The 21414-nt window shown below is 39.0% G+C and overlaps 1 protein-coding gene across 8 annotated transcripts in view; it reads right to left on the bottom strand.

Moving 5' to 3' along the window:
- CCDC148 (coiled-coil domain containing 148) overlaps window positions 1-21414 on the bottom strand; it is a 309680-nt gene that overhangs the window by 149006 nt on the left and 139260 nt on the right. The gene's annotated exons all lie outside the window — the stretch shown is intronic.

Below are 21414 nucleotides of genomic sequence, written 5' to 3'. Positions count from 1 at the left end.
GGTGTACATATTATAATCTACTGTTTCCCAAAGCGAAGTTTTATTTAATTATTGCACAAATAATTAACAACCACAGAGCAAGTAGAAGGGGAACCACAAATGAAGAAGAATACAGAAGGAAGGAAAAAACCGAAGGACAACAGCTACCATTACACCAAATCTTTCCTTTTCCCTGAACTTTTCCTGGGGAAAAAAAAATCATAGACAGCTTTGCCAGAGAATGAAGCTCAATGGGCCTTGGATGCTCTTGGAGAAAAGAGGCCGTACAGAATTGTATTGGACACTTGAAGCAGAGGTAATCTCCCTTTTCTTAGGGAGGCAGGTACTGCTCAAATTCCTTGCTGGTAACTTGCAGCGAGAGTCTTTGAGTTGACCTTTTTATTTATTCTCTTTAGTCATAGTAATACCCTCTTAATTTTGACTGGATATCAAGTGCTGGAATAGACTCCATTGTTAAGATCTGGGTCATGGGAGTAGTTGGACCAGAGTATGCAATTCCTGGAAATAAGCATGAAGGGCATCAGTGTGGCCCTCTCCTTCCTAACGCCTGGGAAAATCCCTCCATTTGATGCCCTGGCATCCACAGATCTTTTTGTTCCTGTAGTTTTGTCTTTGCAAGATCATATAAATGGGATCAAAACCCACACATAAATTTTCCATACTATACATTCCATGAGTTTTTGAGGATGCCTCATATGCATAGACTTCAAAATTGTTTTGCATGAAAAATACATACTTAATTCCATTTCAGGGAATTTTGTAAAGTATCTTGTAAAATGTAGCATTTTGTATATGACTTTCTTCACTTAAAATAATACATCTTGAGATTTGTGTCATTATATGCATTCATAATGTATTGCTTTTTATTGCTGAGTAAATATCCTGTTGTTGGGCACTATCAGTTTATTTATCCCTTCCCTGGTTGAAGGCATTTGTGATGCTTCCAATTTTATTAATTATAAGTAAGCTTGCTATAAATGCACATGTAAAGGTTTGGGGATCAACATACATTTTCATTAAGAATAAGCAAACATCTGTGAATAGGATTGTTATGTCATATATGACAAGTACATATTTAAAAGTATAAAGAACTCCTGGGCCAGAGCTGTGGCACCAGAATCACATAAGGTTCATGTCTGGCGGCTCCTCTTCCTATGCAGCTCTCTGCTATGACCTGCAGAAGCAGTAGAAGATATCCCAAGTGCCTGGGCCCCTACCCCTTACATGGTAGACCTGGAGGAAGTTCCTTCTAGAGGACAACATGTCTTCTTATTGTATTATAAGTGTCTTCCAGAATTACCAAGATCATAAAGTTATAACTGTGAAATGTATGAAGTTTGTAACTGCAAAGCAGTAAAGTTCTACACATATTCCTACATCTTACTTCTAAGGGTACAGCTTAACAACTTACCATGGGACCCCAAATTCCCTTAAGCTGGCTGGTAAAAATAGCAGCTTAAGTGTTATAAAGATCAAATAGATAGGATTAAGTGGTAAAGTGACCATATAAATAGGACTAAGTGTTTGGAAATAATAATAGAATTAAAAAGGAACAAAGTCACCAACATGGGAAGCAGTCCATATAGCAGACTCATAGAATGACAATCACTTTAAGTAGCATTCAGACCTCAGAATCAGCCCTTAAGGCATTGTGGCCTGGCTGAAAAGCCCAGGGAAAGCATTTCAGGTATGGAAAGCCAAGACACTCTGGCAAAATGAACCCCTGTGGGTGAGACCCAGGCAGAAAGAAGTGGCTACCAAATAAGGATGTACTTTTCTCTGAAGGGAAGAGAAAACTTCCACTTTGCTTATGGCCTTGTTGAGCTAGTGGATCCAAAAGACTTCCATAGCCAAGGCAGCACGTGTCAAAAGCCTTGGTGATCACTGATGTCATACATAATAGTGTTATTTGATAAGTAAACAAGAGTCACTGTAACTTCCCATGCAGGACCTCTGTCCACAAAGAGCTGTATCATGAGACTTAATAGTAAAACTTGTTCTCAAGAATCATTTCCTTTTAGTGTATTAAATGGAGGATATTATTATGTCTCATAAGTTATAGTCATGTCTAAGAGCTCACAAAAGATGTATCATCCTTGGGTTCTTCTTTAAAGGTAATTAAGTTTCTAACAGAAAAGCAGAAGGAAGGAAGAGGAAAGAGGAAGGGGGGAGTGAAATCACCTTCAAGAAGCAATAACATAGAACAACCCTTGTCTAGGCCATAGAGGAACAGTTTTCTTAATTTTTTAATTCCATTTTTCTTAGACTAAACAGGAGAGGTAGGAGGAAGAGGAGTAGGAGAGTGGGTGAGAGGATGGGAATGGTGGGAAGAATTATGATGTTCCTAATATTTTTATGAGATACATGCAAATAAAATCTTCCAAAATTTTTGAGCACATAAACTTTTCAATTTTTTTCACCTAGAGATAGTTCATTTGACATAGTGTCTAGAAAATGCAAAGGCATGAATATTTTAGTCTATGCTGTCTATCCTTATGTTTTATAGATTTTAGCTTTTAATTTTTATTCATACAAAGCAGTCAGATTTCATGTCTTTCATAGATATAATTCTAAGAAGATACCATACATCCTTCTCTTCCTCCCTCTCTCAAACACCCCTTACTTCCTTCTTTTTTCTTCCATTAATTTTGGTAATAACATTTCAATTCACTTTATAATCACAGGCCACTAACAATAGTGTTCAGTGAAAAACAGAAAAAACACTGTTCCACAGAAATAGAGACAGGGGCTTTAAACAATAACCAAATCATAAGAGGACAGTTTTCATTCTTCTATATTTTTTGTATTCTGTATTAATTACTACAAATCAGAAAACATGATATTTGTCTTTTTGGGACCAGCTTATTTCACTAAGCATAATGGTCTCGAATTATATCCATTTTGTTAGAAAAGAGGATTTCATTTTTTATGGCTGAGTAGTGCTCCATTTTGTGGGTGTGTGTGTACACATTTTCTTTATCCAGTTGATGGACATCTGGGTTGATTACATACTTAGCTATGGTGAATTGAGCTTCAATGAGCATAGGGGTTAGATAACTCATATGCTAATTTTATTTCATTTGGGTAAATTCCCAGGAGTAGGAAGGCTGGGTCATATGGTATATCTATTTCCAGATTTATGAGGAGTCTCCATTCTGTCTTCCTTGATGGTTGTACTGGTTTACAATCTCACCAACAGTGAATTAAGGTACCTTTTCCCCTCACATTTTTGTCAGAATTTATTTTTTGATTTTTGGATGATAACTATTCCTGGAGTGAGGTGAAACCTCATTGTGGTTTTTATTTGCATTTCGCTGATGGCTAGCGATCCTGAACATTTTTTCATGTCTGTTAGCCGTTTGTATTTCATCCTTTGAAACATGCCTGTTCATGCTTAGCCCATTTCTTAATTTTTTGTTTTGTTGCTGTCTTGAGCTCTTTACATATCCTGGATATTAATTCTTTATCATAAGTTGCATAGTTCACAAATATTTTCTTCCATTCTGTCACTTGCCTCTTTATTGAGTGTTTCCTTTACCATGCAGAAGTTCCTGAGTTTGATGTAATCCCATTTGTCTACTTTTGCTTTTACTGCCTATGATTTTTGGAGTCTCATCCTAGAAGTCCGCCTATGCCAATGTCTTACAGAGTTTCCCCAGTGTTTTTCCCTGGCAAATTGAATCAGGTCATAGATTTAGATCCTTGTGATTATTTTTTTATATAAGGAGTAAGCTCAAAGTCTTGTTTCATTCTTCTGCATGTGGACATCCAATTTTCCCAGCACCATTTGTTGAAGAGACTTTCCTTTCTCCAGGGATTGATTTTGGCTCATTTGTCAGAGATTAGTTGGTTGCAGACATGTGGATTAATTTGTGAGGTTTCTATTCTATTCCTGTGGACTAGATGTCTATTTTTATTGTACCAGTACCAGGTTGTTTTGATTATAATTGCCCTGTAGTTTGTCTTGAAATCTTGTATTCTGATGCCTTTGGCTTTGTTTTTGTTAAGATTGCTTTAGCAGTTCAGGGTGACTTGGGTTTCTATATGAATTTTAGCATAATTTTTTTCTGGATCTGAGAAAAGTGCCCTTGGCATTTGATTGAAATCACATTGAATTTGTAAATTGCTTTGGGTGGTATGGACATTTTTCCTATAAATCATTTTGAGTTAATTTGGTGACATGAAGTGTGTATTGATGCTGATTTATGCTTGTGTGTGGATATTCAATGGTTCACATAATTTTTTAATGACTACCCATTTTCCATTGAATTAGCTTTGCATCTTTGTTAAAAATCAGCTGACTTTTGATGTGTGAATCTATTTCTAGATTCTCTATGCTGTTCTACCAGAAATATTTAAAATTTTTAATAGCCTGTATTTATTTTTAACTGGTATTAAAAATAACTGGCTTTCCAACTCCAAATTGTGACTTTCCCTCTTAACTTATCCAGTCCTTGAGATTGTGGCTGCCTGAAGTTTTATTGCCTAAAGTCACTGTAAAATACAAACATCTATATTCTAGACCAAGTATCTTCATTTGAAAAACATCTTGTGAGATGTTATTATGACTTGCCACTGAAATATAAGGCTCTCATTACAAAGAACATTAAAAAATACAGCCTCTTTTAAACTTTACAAAATAGACCCCATTGCTAACAAATATGCTTTAAAAACGAAGACATTTTTAGAGTAGGAATACTTGGAATATTTTACTTGGAGCTAATACATAGATTCATCAAGTCTCCAAACCCTGAGGAATTTCAATTAGCTACCTGCCAAGAGCCACAGATAGCACAATATAGCTGTTTAGAGGAATGCCATCTGCTGCTGTGACCAAAAATCACTCTGGCATTGAGCCTCTGGTTGCTCAGAGCTCTCTTCCCTCTGCTGATAATATATCCATGGTCAACCACAGGGAACTTCTCTGTGAATGCCCCCAGCTGCAGAGACTCTAGAGAAGCCAGTAATGCAAGGAACTCATCACTGACGCTAATCATGCTGATGGTGCATGGCACAGTTGACCCCACCAAGACACTCAGGAAGAAATGCCATAAGCTGGCAGAAGCTAGTGAATCCTTGCCAATTCCTTTGGTGCAGTGGACATCCAAGTTTCTCCAATTATAATGTTTTTCAACTCTGATCAGGGAAATGTGTTATGTGGGGATCACTAATGCCCAAGAAGCAACCTGCTATATCCCCTATTACCAAGGACATACCCCCTGAGATGATCTCAGAAATAAGAGTAAACTACATTTGTGGCCACTGATAGACTGTTAGGTGGTGAAAGCATTTATTTTCCTCTGCATATAATCCTTTGGGTCATGTGACTGATAGATACACTTTTTTTCTTTTTTTGTAGTCAGCCTGCCCAAAAGGTGATCTAATACAGAGCCTTTGTGCCAGCAGGATCAATTCCAGCTTGGACCAGGACAGGGATGAGTCATCACTCATTCTGGCTGCTGCTCATTTTTGACCTGCACTCAGTAAGCAGGTCAGTTAGAATAGCATAGCAGGACCCTGACATCATCTGCGGCAGTGTTTTTAGTTGCACACAGCAGTTATTTTAAGCAAGGAGTACTAATTAACTGAATTTCAGATAGTTCATAAAATCTTGGAAGGGGCAGAAAAGCAAGTTCTGGATTAAGCATTCAAAAGTCACACCCAGAACAGCATATCCCAGAGCTGGTCTGGTAGTAGCTATAATACTGTGGCATAAATGGGAAATTGCTGCCATCACCATTCACCCCAGATCACGATGCCTCTGTTTGGGATCACACCAGAAGAATGAATCTCCATGCTATGTTTGTCTCTTCACACAGCTTTTTTTTTCTTAATCTTATTTAAGTTACACGAGTTTCATGTATTTAATTTATATAGATTTAGGAACATAGTGATATTCACCTTCCCTCCTGCCCATGCTCCAAACCTTCCTCCTCCTCCCTCTCACGTTCCCATTCTTAGTTTTTACAAAGATCTGTTTTCAGTTTACTTAATGATCATATAGTTAACCCTACACTAAGTAAAAATGTTCAACAGACAGTACGAAGAGGGGGAAAAAACCCTGTTCCTCAATGGAGAGACAAGAGCTGTAAACAATCAGCAAATCTCAAAATGTCCATTTCTCTCCAATATATTACATTTCAGGCACTATATTAGTTATCTCGGATCAGTGAAAACATATGATATCTATCTTTTGAGAACTGGCTTATGTCATTAAGTATAATGGTTTCCAGTTGCTTCCATCATGTTGCAAAAGACAGGATTTCTTTCTTTTTTACAGCTGAGTAGTACTCCATAGTATATGTATATATACCATGATTCCTTTATCAGTCAATAATTGATGGATATCTGGGTTTATTCATATCTTAGTTGTTGTTAATTGAGCAGTGATGAACATGGGGATATGGATAACTCTTTCATATGCTGATTTCTTTTGGTTTGGATAAATTCTCAGGATTTGGATGGCTGGGTCAAATGGTAGGTCTATATGGAGATTTCTGAGGTATCTCCATACTATCTTCCACAGTGGCTGTACCATTTTACATTCCCAACAACAGTGGATTAGGGTACCTTTTTCCTCACATCCTCGACAGCATTTATTTATTGATTTTTGAATGAGAACCATTCTAATGGAGTGAGGTAAAACCTCATTGTGGTTTTTGACTTTCATTTCCCTGATGGCTAGTGATCCTGAGCATTTTTCATGTGTCTGTTGGCTATTAGAATTTCCTCTTTGAAATATGTCTGTTCAGGTCCTCTGCCCATTTCTTAACTGGATTTTTTGTTTTGTTGAGTTTCTTGAGCTCTTTATAGATTATGGATATTAATCCTTTATCAGTTGTATAGCTTGGAAATATTTTCTCCCATACTGTTGGTTCCTTCTTCACTTTGCTGAGTGTTACTTCTGCAGTGCAGAAGCTACTCAGCTTGATGTTATCCTATTTGTCAATTTTGGCTTTGATTTACTGTGTTTCCAAGGTCTATTCCAAGAAGTCTTTGCCTATGTCAATGGCTTGCAGAGTTTCCCCAATGTTCCCTAATGATTTGATGATATTAGTTCATAGATTTAGGTCTTTGGTCCATTTTGAATGGATTTTGTAAAAGGTATAAGGTAGGGATCTTGTTTCATATTTGTGCATGTGGAGATCCAGTTTCCACAGCACCATTTGTTAAAGAGATGTCTTTGCTCCAGGGGTTGATTTTGGCTCCTTTGTCAAAGCTAAGTTGGTTGTAGAAGCATGAACTGATATTTGGAATTTCTATTCTGTTCCAATGGTCTACAAGTCTGTTTTTGTGCCAATACCAGGCTGTTTTGATTATAACTGCCCTGTAATAATTCTTAATCAGGTATTGTGATACCTCCACCATTGTTTTTATTGTATAAGATTGCTTTAGCTATTCAGGGTCTCTTGTGTTTCCATATGAATTTTATCATTTTTTTCTAGATCTGCAAAGAATGTCATTGGTACTTTGATTGGGATCGCATTGAATCTGTAAATTGCTTTTTGCAGTATAGACATTTTGATATTGATTCTTCCAATCCATGAATATGAAAGAATTTTTCCATTTTCAATGTCATCTTCTATTTATCACTTTTGTGTGTTGCAACTTTCATCATAGAGATCTTTGACCTTTATTTAATTCTTTTTGGAGCTATTGTAAATGGGAGTGATCTTTAAAAGTTCTTTCTAAGCCATAACATTCTATGTGTATACAAAAGCTATTGGTTTTTCTGTGTTCATCTTCCATCCTGCCACTTTACCAAACTCTTCTATGAGCTCCAATAGTCTCTTAGGGGAGTATTTTTGGATCCCCATATATGGAATCAGGTCAATTGCAAATAGGGATAGTTTGATTTCCTCCATTCCAATCTGTATACCTTTGATTTATTTTTTTCTTGTCTCATGGCTCTAAAACTTCCAGGGTTATATTAAATAGTAATGGTGAGAGTGGGCATCCTTGCCAGGCTTCGGATCTTAGGGGGAATGCCTTCAGCTTTTCCCCATTCAGTGGGATGCTGGCCATGTGTTTGTCATAAATTGTCTTGATTATGTTGAGGAATGCTCCTTCTAAACCCAATTTGCTTAAGGTTTTCATCATGAAAGAGTGTTGTATTTTATGAAATGCTTTCTCTGAATCTATTGAGATAACCATATAGTTTTTGGTCTTCAGTTTGTTAATGTGATGTATCACATTTATTGAGTTGTGAATGTTGAACAATCCCTGCATACCAGGGATAAATCTCATTTGGTCAGGGTGAATGTTCTTTCTGATGTGTTGTTGGATTCAATTAGCTAATATTTTCTTGAGGATTTTTGCATCTATGTTCATTGGGGTTATTGGTCTACAGTTCTCTTTGTTGTATCTTTTTCTGGCTTAGGAATTAATGGGATGTAGGTTTCATAGAAGGAGTTTGGGAGGATTCCCTCCCTTTCAATAGTTTTTAAATAACTTGAGAAGAATTGGAATTAGTTTTTCTTTATTTCTGGTATTATTCAGCAGTCTTCACAGAGTTTTACCATTTGTTTTCATTACTTTGGCCATCCTATGTCTAGGTTTGGTTTTCTTCATGTTTATCCATCTCAGGGTTTGCTGAACTCCTTTTAAATACAGGTTGATGCTCTCCATCAGTTGTACTACTTGACTCTTCATTTTCTTTTTTGAGAGTATAATGACACATAATAAACCTTTTACCATGTTCTATATTTCGCATACTCTTATTCTGGTTTTGATTTTACTGTTTTCTCTTTATAAATATTTTTTCTGGACTTTTCCTTCTAGGATGTCCCATTTTTCTTTAATTTTACACTTTTTTAGCATTTTGACATATTTACTTTAAATGTAGACATTTATACATACACATATGCTATTTTTCTTGAAAGCTGATATTAATATCAGATTGAGATATTTAGGACAATGATCATAAAGTAGGGAAAGAAGAGTGTGTCATTTTACATGATATTATTCAGTGAACTAATTTAGAACTAAATACCCAATGTTATTATAGCTACACAATTTTTATGCTCAAACTTCCACAACAGTAAATATGTGACAACTGTATTTCTGGGTCTGGCTTTTATCACTTATTAACCTGTCTTCAAGATCACTAATACTATCTCTACTATGTCCAGTCAGCTGCTAAAAATCCATCCAATGAATTCATAATTTAAGATATTTTATATTTCTAGAATTTCCATTTGACCCATTATGATATATTTTAATCTCTACTGAAATATTATACATTTTCCACCCATTTTGGCCATCTTTGCTTCCATTTTCTGTATCATAGTAACCATAATTATTTTGAAATTCTTATTGTTTACCTATAATATCTGGCAGATTTTGGAGACTTATATTTCTTGATTATCAGTCACTTTTACTATTGAATATTTGATCATTGTTGAATTCTGGACTTAGTGATATTTTGTAGAGATTCTGTACTATTTATTTTTTCTCTAAGCAGTGTTGAGTTTTAGGAAGCCAGAAAATCTCTCAAATATTGATAATGCTTTCTTTTAGACTTTTAAAGGTAGATCTGTTTCACTTTTGTCCATGATCCTAAAGTGCAGCCTCTACTCCTCAGTTTTCAGAGGTTTCTGGAGTATTCACCAAGATCTCTCCACTTTGGGCTAAAACTCCAATACCTAAAACTCCCCAGAATTATGTTCTGTGAGCTTTGAAATCTCAATTCAGTTCTGAGCCTTCTAGTAGCTGTTACCTGTTATCCTTTCAGCATCTCATCCTGTGCATTCAGAGCTTAGGACATAAGGCATTTTTATGCACATTTTGCAGGCTCTTTATCTGCTAAATCTTCATCTTTAGTGTCCTGTCTGCTATATCTCAGTTTCTTTGCAGCACCAGCTCCAGTTTCTCTGCTTGGGTTATGTTTCTCCCCACCCCATATTGGAAAATGAGCCTATGACATCTGGGGTGGTTATGGGACTCAAACTTAAAGCTTCACTTACTTCAAGGATCTTATCCAGGCTCTGGTTTTCCAAAGCCTACAAACAATTTTTAAAATATTTGTTCAAGTATTGTCACTGTTTAGTGTGTGAGAGTGAGTCTACTATCAACCACTCTTTATCTCTAGAGTGGGAGCTCAGAAATCTGGAATTAAAGAATCATTGAAATCAGACTCGTGGAACCTTCCTCTGAGTCTGTTCTCCAAAAATAAAGGAGGATGAAGTCTGTAGGAAAGGAATATATCGGAAGGAGATGATGCAGTGGGAAGCTATCAAATGCAGAGGAGGGATTGAAATATTTATTCAAAAAAGTATCTTCTACCTCAACTTCAGCTGATTTCTCTAACTATCGTGGCTTCTTGGGGTTTACACAATGAAGGGTCAAGGAGCACAAAACCAGGATGAAGTGAAGAGAATTAAGTGCCTGGAGATTGTATTTATGTTTGCAATATGCCTCAGTTTTATAGGTAGCCAAATTTTATTTTAAAACTACATCAGACATCTAGGGTATTCAATATTGACAATCAAGTCTTGTATTTCACTTCTTAATGGCTCTGCACATCATATACTGGTTTCTACAGCAAGCTTCTTAATAAGGTAAAAAGAAGGTGGTGAAAATAATGTTGTACTGGGAGGTATTGAGAACAAAGGGGGAAAAAGCCTGAGGCTCATACACTTCAACAAAATATACTGAGTACCCATCATGCTCCAAACACTGAAAAATCCAATGCTAGGGAAAGACGGAAGAAACTGATACCAAGATGAATAGGTAGGGTTCCTGCTTGTAGATGCCTTAGGGCCAAAGATTTTTTTCTCAGTGTGCCATAATCACAATCACCAGCACCCAGAGTTTATGCGTAAGGTGTACATAGTGGAAAAGATTCAGGGAGTAGGATCTAAATTATTGACACATGCAAGGAAGTTTGGCCATTATTATAAGCAAAGTAGTGCCATTGAGGAGTTCTCATCAGGGAATGGAATAATCTAAATTTCATCTTAGATGAAGCGTTCTTCCTGCAACTTAGGTAACCAGGATGTTAAGCTTAGGCACTAGGGGATGATTCAATAGTTTAGGAACCATGGCCAGAGCCCAGTGGTAGATAGGAAGGGGTAGATAGTTAACAGATAAAGTTTTCTAAAGTTGGTAAGTGCCTATAAGGATAATGGAGAAAAGAAAGTTAAATTTCAAGAAAGAAGTATAAATTTACCCTGGGGAAAAAGATTTCCATTTTGAATGTGAGTTTGAGGCCTCTGTAGATTTCTAAGTTGGTACAATCAACCTATAGCTAGAAATATGAGATTCAAGAGAGAACTGTTTGGGGATTGCGGAAAAGATTGGAGAGCAATTATCATATCAAAGTAAGTAAAATCATGGTGGTGCTTGGCGGCAATGAAGTAAGGAAGAGCAAAGAGCACAGAGAGAAACATGAGGAAATACCATGGATTTAGTGGGTGGAAAAGGAGAAGTATACAGGAAGACTAAGGACCACTTTAAGAGTCTGAGGTAGTAAACAGTGTCAATGAGTAGAGTGATCAGGGCTGGTGCTGTGGTGCAGTGGGCTAAGCCACCTGTAGCACTAGTATCCATTATGGGTGCTGATTCGAGTTCTGGATGGTCCACTGCCAATCCAACTCCCTGCTAATGTGTCCAGGAAGGCAGCAGATGACGGCCCAAGTGTTTGTGTCCCTACACCCACATGGTAGACCTGGAAAAGAGCTTCTGGTTCCTGGCTTTGGCCTGGCTGCTGCAGCCATTTGTGGAGTGAACCAGCAGACTGAAGATTCCATCACTCCCTTCCTCCCTCTCTGTTCCATGCCTCTCTGTAACTCCTCCTCTCAAATCCTTTTTTTTTTAACTTTTATTTAATGAATATAAATTTCCAAAGTACGATTTATGGATTACAATGGCTTCCCCCACATACCGTCCCTCCCACCCACTACCCTCCCCTTTCCCACTCCCTCCCCCCTTCCATTCACATCAAGATTCATTTTCGATTATCTTAATACACAGAAGATCAGCTTAGTATACATTAAGTAAGGATTTCAACAGTTTGCTCTCACACAGACACATAAAGTGAAAAATAATAGATGATTTTTTTTAAATGATGATGAAATCAGATCAGACCTATTGTCATGTTTAATCCCAGTGAGAGTCAAGTTGGGAGTTGATAATTTCTTTTTTTTTTTTTTACAGAGGATCAGTTTAGTATACATTAAGTAAAGATTTCAACAGTTTGCACCCCCATAAAAACACAAAGTGAAATATATTGTTTGAGTACTCGTTATAGCATTAAATCTCAATACACAGCACATTAAGGACAGAGATCCTACATGAGGAGTAAGTGCACAGTGACTCCTGTTGTTGACTTTACCAATTGACACTCCTGTCTATGGCATCAGTAGTCTCCCTATGCTCCGGTCATGAGTTTCCAAGGCTATGGAAGCCCTCTGAGTTCTCCGATTCTTATCTTGTTTAGACAAGCTCATAGTTAAAGTGGAGGTTCTCTCCTCCCTTCAGAGAAAGGTACCTCCTTCTTTGAAGACCTGTTCTTTCCACTGGGATCTCACTCTCAAATCCTTTTTTAAAAAAAGTGTAGAATAATCAACAGAGAAAAGAAGTAGAGCAGTACAGTGGAATCAAGATGAAGATTGTTGACTGTCTTATGTGACATGGAGGTCACTGGTGACCTGGGGGAGAAAAGAGAATTGCGATGGGCTGGAGAGGTCAGGAGACCTAGCAACAATTCTGTAGATTATTCTTTCAAGAAGCTAATTTCCAATGAAAGTGTAGAGATAGGGACTTCATAGGAGCTAGAGGATGGCTGAGAGTCAAGAGAAAGTTTCTTCAGCTAAGGAAGACAGAACCGATGTTGCTGTGGATTTGTTTCTGAGGGGAAAAGTGTGGTGGGAGCAAGAGGCGTGGAGTCACCACACAGACCCCGGAAGTTGGATGAAAGCAGGCCTGAGGCAAGCAGCCTGCAGACTCATTTATTTCAGTTGCTACAGCAGCTTATATAGCCAAGGCAGCCAATCTGGTCAAGGGGCAGTCTATTCCCTAACCAATCACACCCTGTTGCCAGCAGTTTCTGAAGCCATTCAATCACAGCCTGTTGCCAGGCAGGCTCCACTGTCATGTGGTTTCCGAAACCATCCAATCACAGCCTGTTGCCAAGCAGTTTCTGTTGCCAGCGGCCATCTTGGCATAGCCTTCTCATTCCACCACAGAACCACATTGACAGGCAGATGGCAACACTACACAATGTAATAAAGGCCAAAATAAAGAAAGGAGAAAATTGGTAGAAGCAAGTTTCTAATGTCATTAAATGGGTCATAATTCTAAACATCAAGCAGAGGACTAGACTTGTATATGGGGGGTGCATCCCACTCTTTGCCCAAAGGAAGGTTAGGGACTGTAAGAGGCAGAACATAGGCTGAGGCAGAAAGGAATTCAGGGAGTCTTCTACTCCTCAGTGACGTACTGTCTAGATAAAGCAAGGAGTGATGTGTGTAGTGAGAGTGTGGGAATGAGGGGGTATGGTGTTGGGAAAGGGTCTCAGAGCCATAGAAGCTACAGGGAAAAATGGGAAAAGTAAGGGCTCATGTAGCACTGAGAGCCTAGATGACATGGATACCCAATTTTTTTAAATTATTTATTCCAAAGGTCTAAGAGTCAAAGGGATCACACAACAAGTCTAGTGTCTGCAAATACTAGCTGATAGAATCAAAAAGGGAAAGAACGATCCATCAAGGGAAGTGGGATACACAGCAGACTCATAGAATGGCAGATGTCCTAAATAGCACCCTGGCCTCAGAATCAGCCCTCGAGGCATTCGGATAGGGCTAAAGAGCCCATGAGAGTATTTTAGGCATGGAAAGCCAAGACACCCTGGAAAAAAAAAAAAAAAAAAGAAGACCTGAATGGAAGATCTCTGCAAGTGAGATCCCAGTGGAAAGAACGGGTCATCAAAGAAGGAGGTACCTTTCTCTGAAGGGAGGAGAGAACTTCCACTTTGACTATGACCCTGTCGGAATAAGATCAAAGTCGGCGAACTCAAAAGGCTTCCATAGCCTAGGCAACTCATGACTAGAGCCTAGGGAGATTACTGACGCCATAAACAAGAGTGTCAAATTGTTAAGTCAACAACAGGAGTCACTGTGTACTTACTTCTCATGTGGGATCTGTCCTTAGTGTGTTGTCCAATGTGAAGTAATGCTATAACTAGTACTGAAACAGTATTTTACACTTTGTGTTTCTGTGTGGGTGCAAACTGATGAAATCTTTACTTAATATATACTGAATTGATCTTCTGTATATAAAGATAATTGAAAATGAATCTTGCTGTGAATGGAATGGGAGAGGGAGCAGGAGATGGGAGGGGTGTGAGTGGGAGGGAAATTATGGGGTGGAAGCCATTGTAATCCATTAACTGTACTTTGAAATTTTATATTTACAAAACAAAAAAATAAAAAAATAAATTATTTATTCCAAATCTGAACTATCAGGTCATTCCACATTATGGTCCTTCTTGGGGTTAAATATAGTTTTTTTTAAGATTTATGTATTTGTTTGAAAGGCAGAGGAGGAAAGAAAAAAATTTTCCATTTATTGGTTCACTGCCTAATTGGCCACAATGGCAGAGCTGGGCCAGGCCAAAGCCAGAATCTGCAACTCCATCTGGCTCTCTCATATGAGTAACAAGGTCCCAAATACTTGAGCCATCTTCCCCTGCCTTCCCAAGTACATTATTATGGTGGTGAATTGGAAACAGTAACTACAATGGGCTATTTAATCCACTGTGCCACAGCAGTCTGGCCTCAAAGATGAGGATTTAATGCTGCTTGATGCATTAAGAAGTTAATATGGGCATTAGCCACTTATGATGTGGATATTTCCTCAATAGCATTCAACCAGCCAACATGGAAGCAAAGAAAATAAACTAAGAGACAGCTCTAGGAATTAGGTTCTCTGGTCTTATGGTGGAAAAACAGGAATGCAAAGGACCCAGGTGCACAGCTAACACAGAGGCTGAGACTGGATTCTGGCAGGGAGGGGGAGGGATATAATCTGGGAGAACTTGGGAGATCAAAGAGCAGGTTTGCAAGAGCTGTAGAATTAGGGGTCTCCTAATCCCCTCTGGTGTGAGGCCTAAATTACTCTTCTCGCAACAGCAACAGCTACTGTCAGAAAACCAAAATAAAAGAGTGTGTGCATTATTTCAAAATTCCTTTAATACTTTTCCTAAAAGACACAAATCATCTAAATCGCTCCCCCCCACCAAAAGCCCCTTTAAATTCCAAGACTGAGAACACAATTATGGTTAAATGTTTAATTAATGTTTATTATAGATAGCATATTAGCTATAGAAAGGCCAAATTTATGATACAACGAAGTAATACTTTTCACACTCTATGGCTCTAATATATAGCACATTGGAACCTACAATATAATAAATATTGTCTATTATGTGGCACGATTCTTGTATGCAAACCTGTGTGGAGCAAGATAATACTGGATTTCAAATTGAATGAGCTGGTATAAACCTTAGACAAGCCACTTTATCATTCAGGACTTGGCTTTCAGATTTGTAAAATGAAGGTTAGGTATAAATAACCAAGTTTCCTTCAGATTTTAAAAATTAAAAGGAAAAGGAAGGAGGAAGGAGATGGGAGCATGGGCTGGAGGAATGGTAGGGTGAGAAGTATCACTATGCTTCTAAATCTGTACATACAAAATATATGAAATTTAATCACTTTGTATAAATTTTAAAAATGAAAAGAAAACAAGCATAGTCTACATTCTAACTGGAATTGATTGAGTGATCTCTTTCCTTTTATGATACATATTATAGTCCCAACTATAATTTATTGAGCCTCAGTCCCTCATCAGGAACAAAAATTCTAATGATAACATCCTCTCGAAATAGAATCCATTTTGCTACAATTTACTGTATGTCCCAATTGCTCCATTTTCTGTACACATTTATCCCTGGGAGGTTTCATTTCTGCAAATTCAGATATTGGTTCACCCTTACCTTAGTCCACTTTGTTGCTACAATAAAATACTTGAGGTGGGTAACTTACAAAGTAAAGTGGTCTTTTCGGCTCTTGATTCTGATGGGTGGAGGATCCAAATAGCAGGGCACCTGATGAGGGCCCCCTGACTGCATTAAAAAATGATGGAGAAATGGAAAGTGATCTAGGCATGTACAGAAAGGGTCAGACATGTGTGGTGGCCTCGTTTTAATCATAAACTAATCTTATAAAGGCTAACTCACTTCAAGAGAATAGCATTAGACACCTTCAAAGACTGTGCCCTCTGTGTCTAATTACCTTGCACTAGGACCCTCCCTCTAAAGGGTTCCTCTATCTGTCAACACTGCCACCCTAAGCCTCTAGCACATAAAACTCTTATCCAAATGACATCTGAACCACGTCAAGCCTTCTTGTATCCATGCCTCTGAGGAGAGTCAGCATTATGTTGTCTCCTGGGGCCACACCCTTGATTCAGCAGGTGGTTTCTCAGCTGCAACTTTAGCACATCTCAATTGAGATTTGTGATTGGGGATACTGTCAGAAAGTGCATAAAAAGCATCTCTTTGAATGCCCAACATACAGAAGCACTCAGTACAGTGCACTGAAAACCAGAATGGAGCATTCCTTTGGTCCCCCCATTCAGATTTTCTTCTTGTCATCATATAGAAACTCACATTGCATGGTCCACTCCTGTGTTACAGAGCAGAGCCCATGGTAACTTTAAGTCATAAAATACACATCCCTAATTCAAAGATCAAGTGTTCAGTTCCAAAGGATTTGTCAACTCCTCATTCTTCATTCAGAGATGGCTTTCCTTTTGTCCCCTAGATACTTATGCCATCAGGGTTCCAGGAGGGAGAGAGAAAATCGGAGGAGAGAGGTGGAAGAGAGGACACTGAAATTCTCATTGAAGTGTTGACTGACACTATCTTAAGTAAACCTGGCAGGTGGCTGATGTCAGCTTGCCCTCCCAACAGTTTTGCTGCCTTGACTGTTAGCTGGGCTTCTACTGAAAAATGCCTCTGATGTGGACCATGTAAATTTTCCTTTGACTAGCCATTTCTGCTCATCAGGTTCCCACTTACTATTTCACCTCACTGTTTTGGGGGTTCCCTCACCATTGACAGGAGTCTTATTGGTCAGAAAAATCTTGGGTGGGATATCTTTGACAACGATCCCTTGCTATGTAGCCAATGCTATCTTAAATAGAGCACCTAAAAGATCAAAAAGTTGTATTTCATTAGGACTGTGTAATTTCCATTTGGGTATAGAAAGTTGAAATATCACTTCCAGTTTCTTAACTGCAAAAAAAAAAAAAATGCTGAGTCACCTATATCGGGACTTTTCTTAGATTTGTCAGAAAGCAGAAGTCATGGGGCAGCAAGGTAGCTAGAAACTTAAGATGCAGGAGAGATGCGATGTGAAGACAAGCTTACCTGTGGCAGACCACCGAGGAAGACGAGGCCACCAAAGCAGATGAAGAGATTGCAGCTGAAACTTCATAAGGAATAAATAAACTTGAATGATTTGAACAGTTTGGCAGAGCTTGAGCGTATAGAACCTTTAGAAGTCACAGACACAGGTGAATTTTCACTCATAAGCTTTCCTCCACAGATCTCACAAGACGCTCACGAGAAACAGCAAGGCCAATCTAGGCAAGAGGGAGCCTATGAGATGGGAACAAAAGCCTGTATCTGCTGGGGAAGACCAGCAAACCCATCAGGGCACATGTGTAGGCCCCTGCTGCTGGAGGAAAGGAATGGAGAAGCCCTCTTCTCCTGGAAGAGGAACAAGAATTGTCCTCAGAACGATCACCAAAGGCAAGAGTCAGAGTTTTTGTATCATGGGAAAAACAGCAGGATCACTGAGTAGACCCTAGTCCTAAGACCCAGGAAGATACCCCCTGCCTGTGGCTGACACTGCAACAGGGAAGCAGAATGCCAGTTCCCCATCAGACTAGCAAATGTCTACAACCATCTAGGGCAGGGGAAGCAATAAGAGTGTGGCAAGCTATCCTCTCGAATGCACAGACTCATGCCCACCAAAAGCAAGTAACACTAATTGACCAAAACTAGATACAACTGGTGAAAGGAAAAGTTGATATATCCATATAGTAGGATACTATCCAGCAATAGAAAGGAACAAACTATCAAAGTAAAGTAATATGGCTGAAACTCAAATGCTTTGTGCTAAATGATGAAAGTCAGCCTCAAAAGGCTACATTTTTATGACATGATGGAATGGCCAAAACCATATGGATGGAAAGAGATCGGTGGTGGTCAAAAACTGGTGGACTGCAAAGGCCTATGAAGGATTTTTGAGGGGTAATGAAAGGTTCTACATCTTTATTATATGTATATGTCAGGCCTTTTTCAAAACTCACAAAAATGAGGGGGTTACATATATATTATATCTCAAAGACACTTAAACAGAACTTCATTAAAATTAAGTTTTGTTCATCCAATGACATTATTAAGAGAGTGAAAAGTCATTGATTGAGAGAAAATAAAAGAGCTTGTATACAGAATATATAAATGAATAACAGAGAAGTAGACAACCCAATGTAAAAAAGTAAGTGAAAGACTTGTGGACATTTTACGAAGAGGATACCCAAATGGATAATGAGCATGTGAAAAGATGTGTGGCCTATTTAAGTGCCCATGAGAACCATAACGAGGTACCAACACTCAGTCACCAAAGTAAAATTAAAGATTGGTAATTCCAAAGTTGGTGAAGATATGAGACAACTGAAACTGGTTGTAAACCTATTTTGACTGTTTCCTAATGCTAAATACACCTGAACCTTAAAGATCAAGTATTCTATTGAACTATCTAACCGAAATGAGTAGATATGTTCATGAATGTTCATAGCATCATTTTATCATAACAGCAAATCTGGAAACTGAAAATAGCCATGAACAGGAAAACAGAAATAAATTGTAGTATATGTTTACAATTAAATATTACACAGAAACTAAATGATAAATAACATGCAACAAGGATGAAACAGATACAATGAATGCAAGTACAAAGGAGTGCATATGATTTTATCTTTATGAAGTTCTAAAGTAGACAAAACTCATCTATGGTGATAAATTCAGAATAGTTGTTACAGGTTGGGAGTATTTACTGAGAAGACCCATGACGGAGCCTCCTGAGTTGCAGGAACTATTCCAAATCTTAGTCTCAGTGGTGTTTACATGGGAGTAATCCTAAGTAAAACTTCATCCAATAGCATACTGTGCACTTAACTACATGTGTGTTTACCTCAATGCAATATAACACACAAAAAACTTCATCACATTGCTCAAGAGCTGATGATAATGCATGCAAAATGGATAAATGCAAACTAGGAGTATAGTATAAGGACATGTCAAGGCCCCTGACTCCTGGGTTTCTTTTATCAACTTGCAGATGAAGATGAAACATGCATTAGCTCTTGGTAGATCAACACTGATGCAGCTTCTATTCCTTTTAGGTCCTAAACTTAGGCATTGTCAAAGAAACATGTTTCTGTTTTAAGGAGATGCAAGGAAGATATTTTTTCTGCTAATACTTTCGAAAATACATTATGTTTTTCCATGCAATTCATTTCTGTAGCATATTATCTGCCAGTTTACTTTTTCTATCAAGGGAACAAAAACATCTTGTTGTGCCATTATTCTTGTGCCATACCATTTATCAGTAAATCAAGATTTGTATACTTTACCAAATATATGCTGTCTCAATACAATCTTTTTTTTTTTTTTTTTTTTTTTTTTTTTTGACAGGCAGAGTGGACAGGGAGAGAGGGAAAAGAGAAAGGTCTTCCTTTGCCGTTGGTTCACCCTCCAATGGCCACCGCGGCCGGCGTGCTGCAGCCGGCGCACCACGCTGATCCAATGGCAGGAGCCAGGTGCTTCTCCTGGTCTCCCATGAGGTGCAGGGCCCAAGCACTTGGGCCATCCTCCACTGCACTCCCGGGCCACAGCAGAGAGCTGCCCCAACCGGGACTAGAACCCGGTGTGCCGGTACCGCAAGGCAGAGGATTAGCCTAGTGAGCCGCGGCGCCGGCCAATACAATCTGTTTTTAATGGCCTCTGCCAACATTCCCAGGGAGGCCAAATCCACATCAAGCCTCTAGGACTCAGGCCCCTGCGATGGTCCGAGGGATGCAATTGCTCCCAACACAGCAGCTCCTCTCACTTCCTGTCATGCCATGGAGGCAGTTCCTTTCTATTTCCCGCAAGCATCAGACACCAGTTCTCAGCCCTTCCAACTACAGGGGCTGCTCACTAAGCTTTCCAAGCCACCCTCTAGGCACGTTTACTGGGTCTGAGGAAGAAGAAAACTTCATCCACATTGCAACATCTTATTAAGAGCTCACTTACACACAGTCCAGCAAGCTTGCACCTACATATCTCCTTGCAAACCCCTCTTCTACTTCATAACCTTGACTTCATATCTCATTGATGTGTAACGTCTAAGAAGCTTTCTACCAGTGTTAGATATTTGACAATTGGTTCTGTATTTTTGCCAACACTTTACTCTGGTACTCAGCATCTATGGATAGTGTTGGATGTTTTCATTAAAATTTCAATGGGGGGGGGGGGTGCAGGGCAGCGCTGTGGGTTAACGCCCTGGCCTGAAGCACCAGTATCCCGTATGGGTGCTGGTTCGAGACCCAGCTGCTCCTCTTCTGATTCAGCTCTCTGCTATGGCCTGGGAAAGCAATAGAAGATGGCCCAAGTCCTTGTGCATCTGCAACCATGTGGAGACCTGGAAGAAGGTCCAGGTTCCTGGCTTCAGGTAGGCCCAAATCCGGCCATAGCAGCCAGATGGGGAATAAACCAAAGGATGGAAGACCTCTCTCTTTTTCTCTCTGGCTCTCTGTAGCTCTTCCTTTCAAATAAATCTTTTTTTTTTAATAGGCAGTGTTTTTGCCCTTGCTAATTTTTTTTTTGACAGGCAGAGTGGACAGTGAGAGAGAGAGACAGAGAGAAAGGTCTTCCTTTGCCGTTGGTTCACCCTCCAATGGCCGCCGCGGCTGGCGCACTGCGGCTGGTGCACCACGCTGATCCAAAGCCAGGAGCCAGGTGCTTCTCCTGGTCTCCCATGAGGTGCAGGGCCCAAGCACTTGGGCCATCCTCCACTGCACTCCCAGGCCACAGCAGAGAGCTGGACTGGAAGAGGGGCAACCAGGACAGAATCCGGCACCCCGACCGGGACTAGAACCCGGTGTGCCGGCACCACAGGCGGAGGATTAGCCTATTGAGCTGCGGAGCCAGCCTCAAATAAATCTTTAAAAATAAATAAAACTTTAATATTAAAATTATTTATAATAACTTTAGGTTCAGGCCAATAAAATAAATTGACTATTTTTGATTGAGAAGAATGACAATTTCATAAAGTTCAAACTGTTTCATTCAAGATAGACTTA

This window comes from Oryctolagus cuniculus, chromosome 3 (assembly GCF_964237555.1).
Source record: "Oryctolagus cuniculus chromosome 3, mOryCun1.1, whole genome shotgun sequence".
In the NCBI taxonomy this organism is placed as follows: domain Eukaryota; kingdom Metazoa; phylum Chordata; class Mammalia; order Lagomorpha; family Leporidae; genus Oryctolagus; species Oryctolagus cuniculus.
The sequence above is the reverse complement of the archived record's forward strand: the minus strand, read 5'-3'. Positions and strand labels throughout refer to the sequence as shown.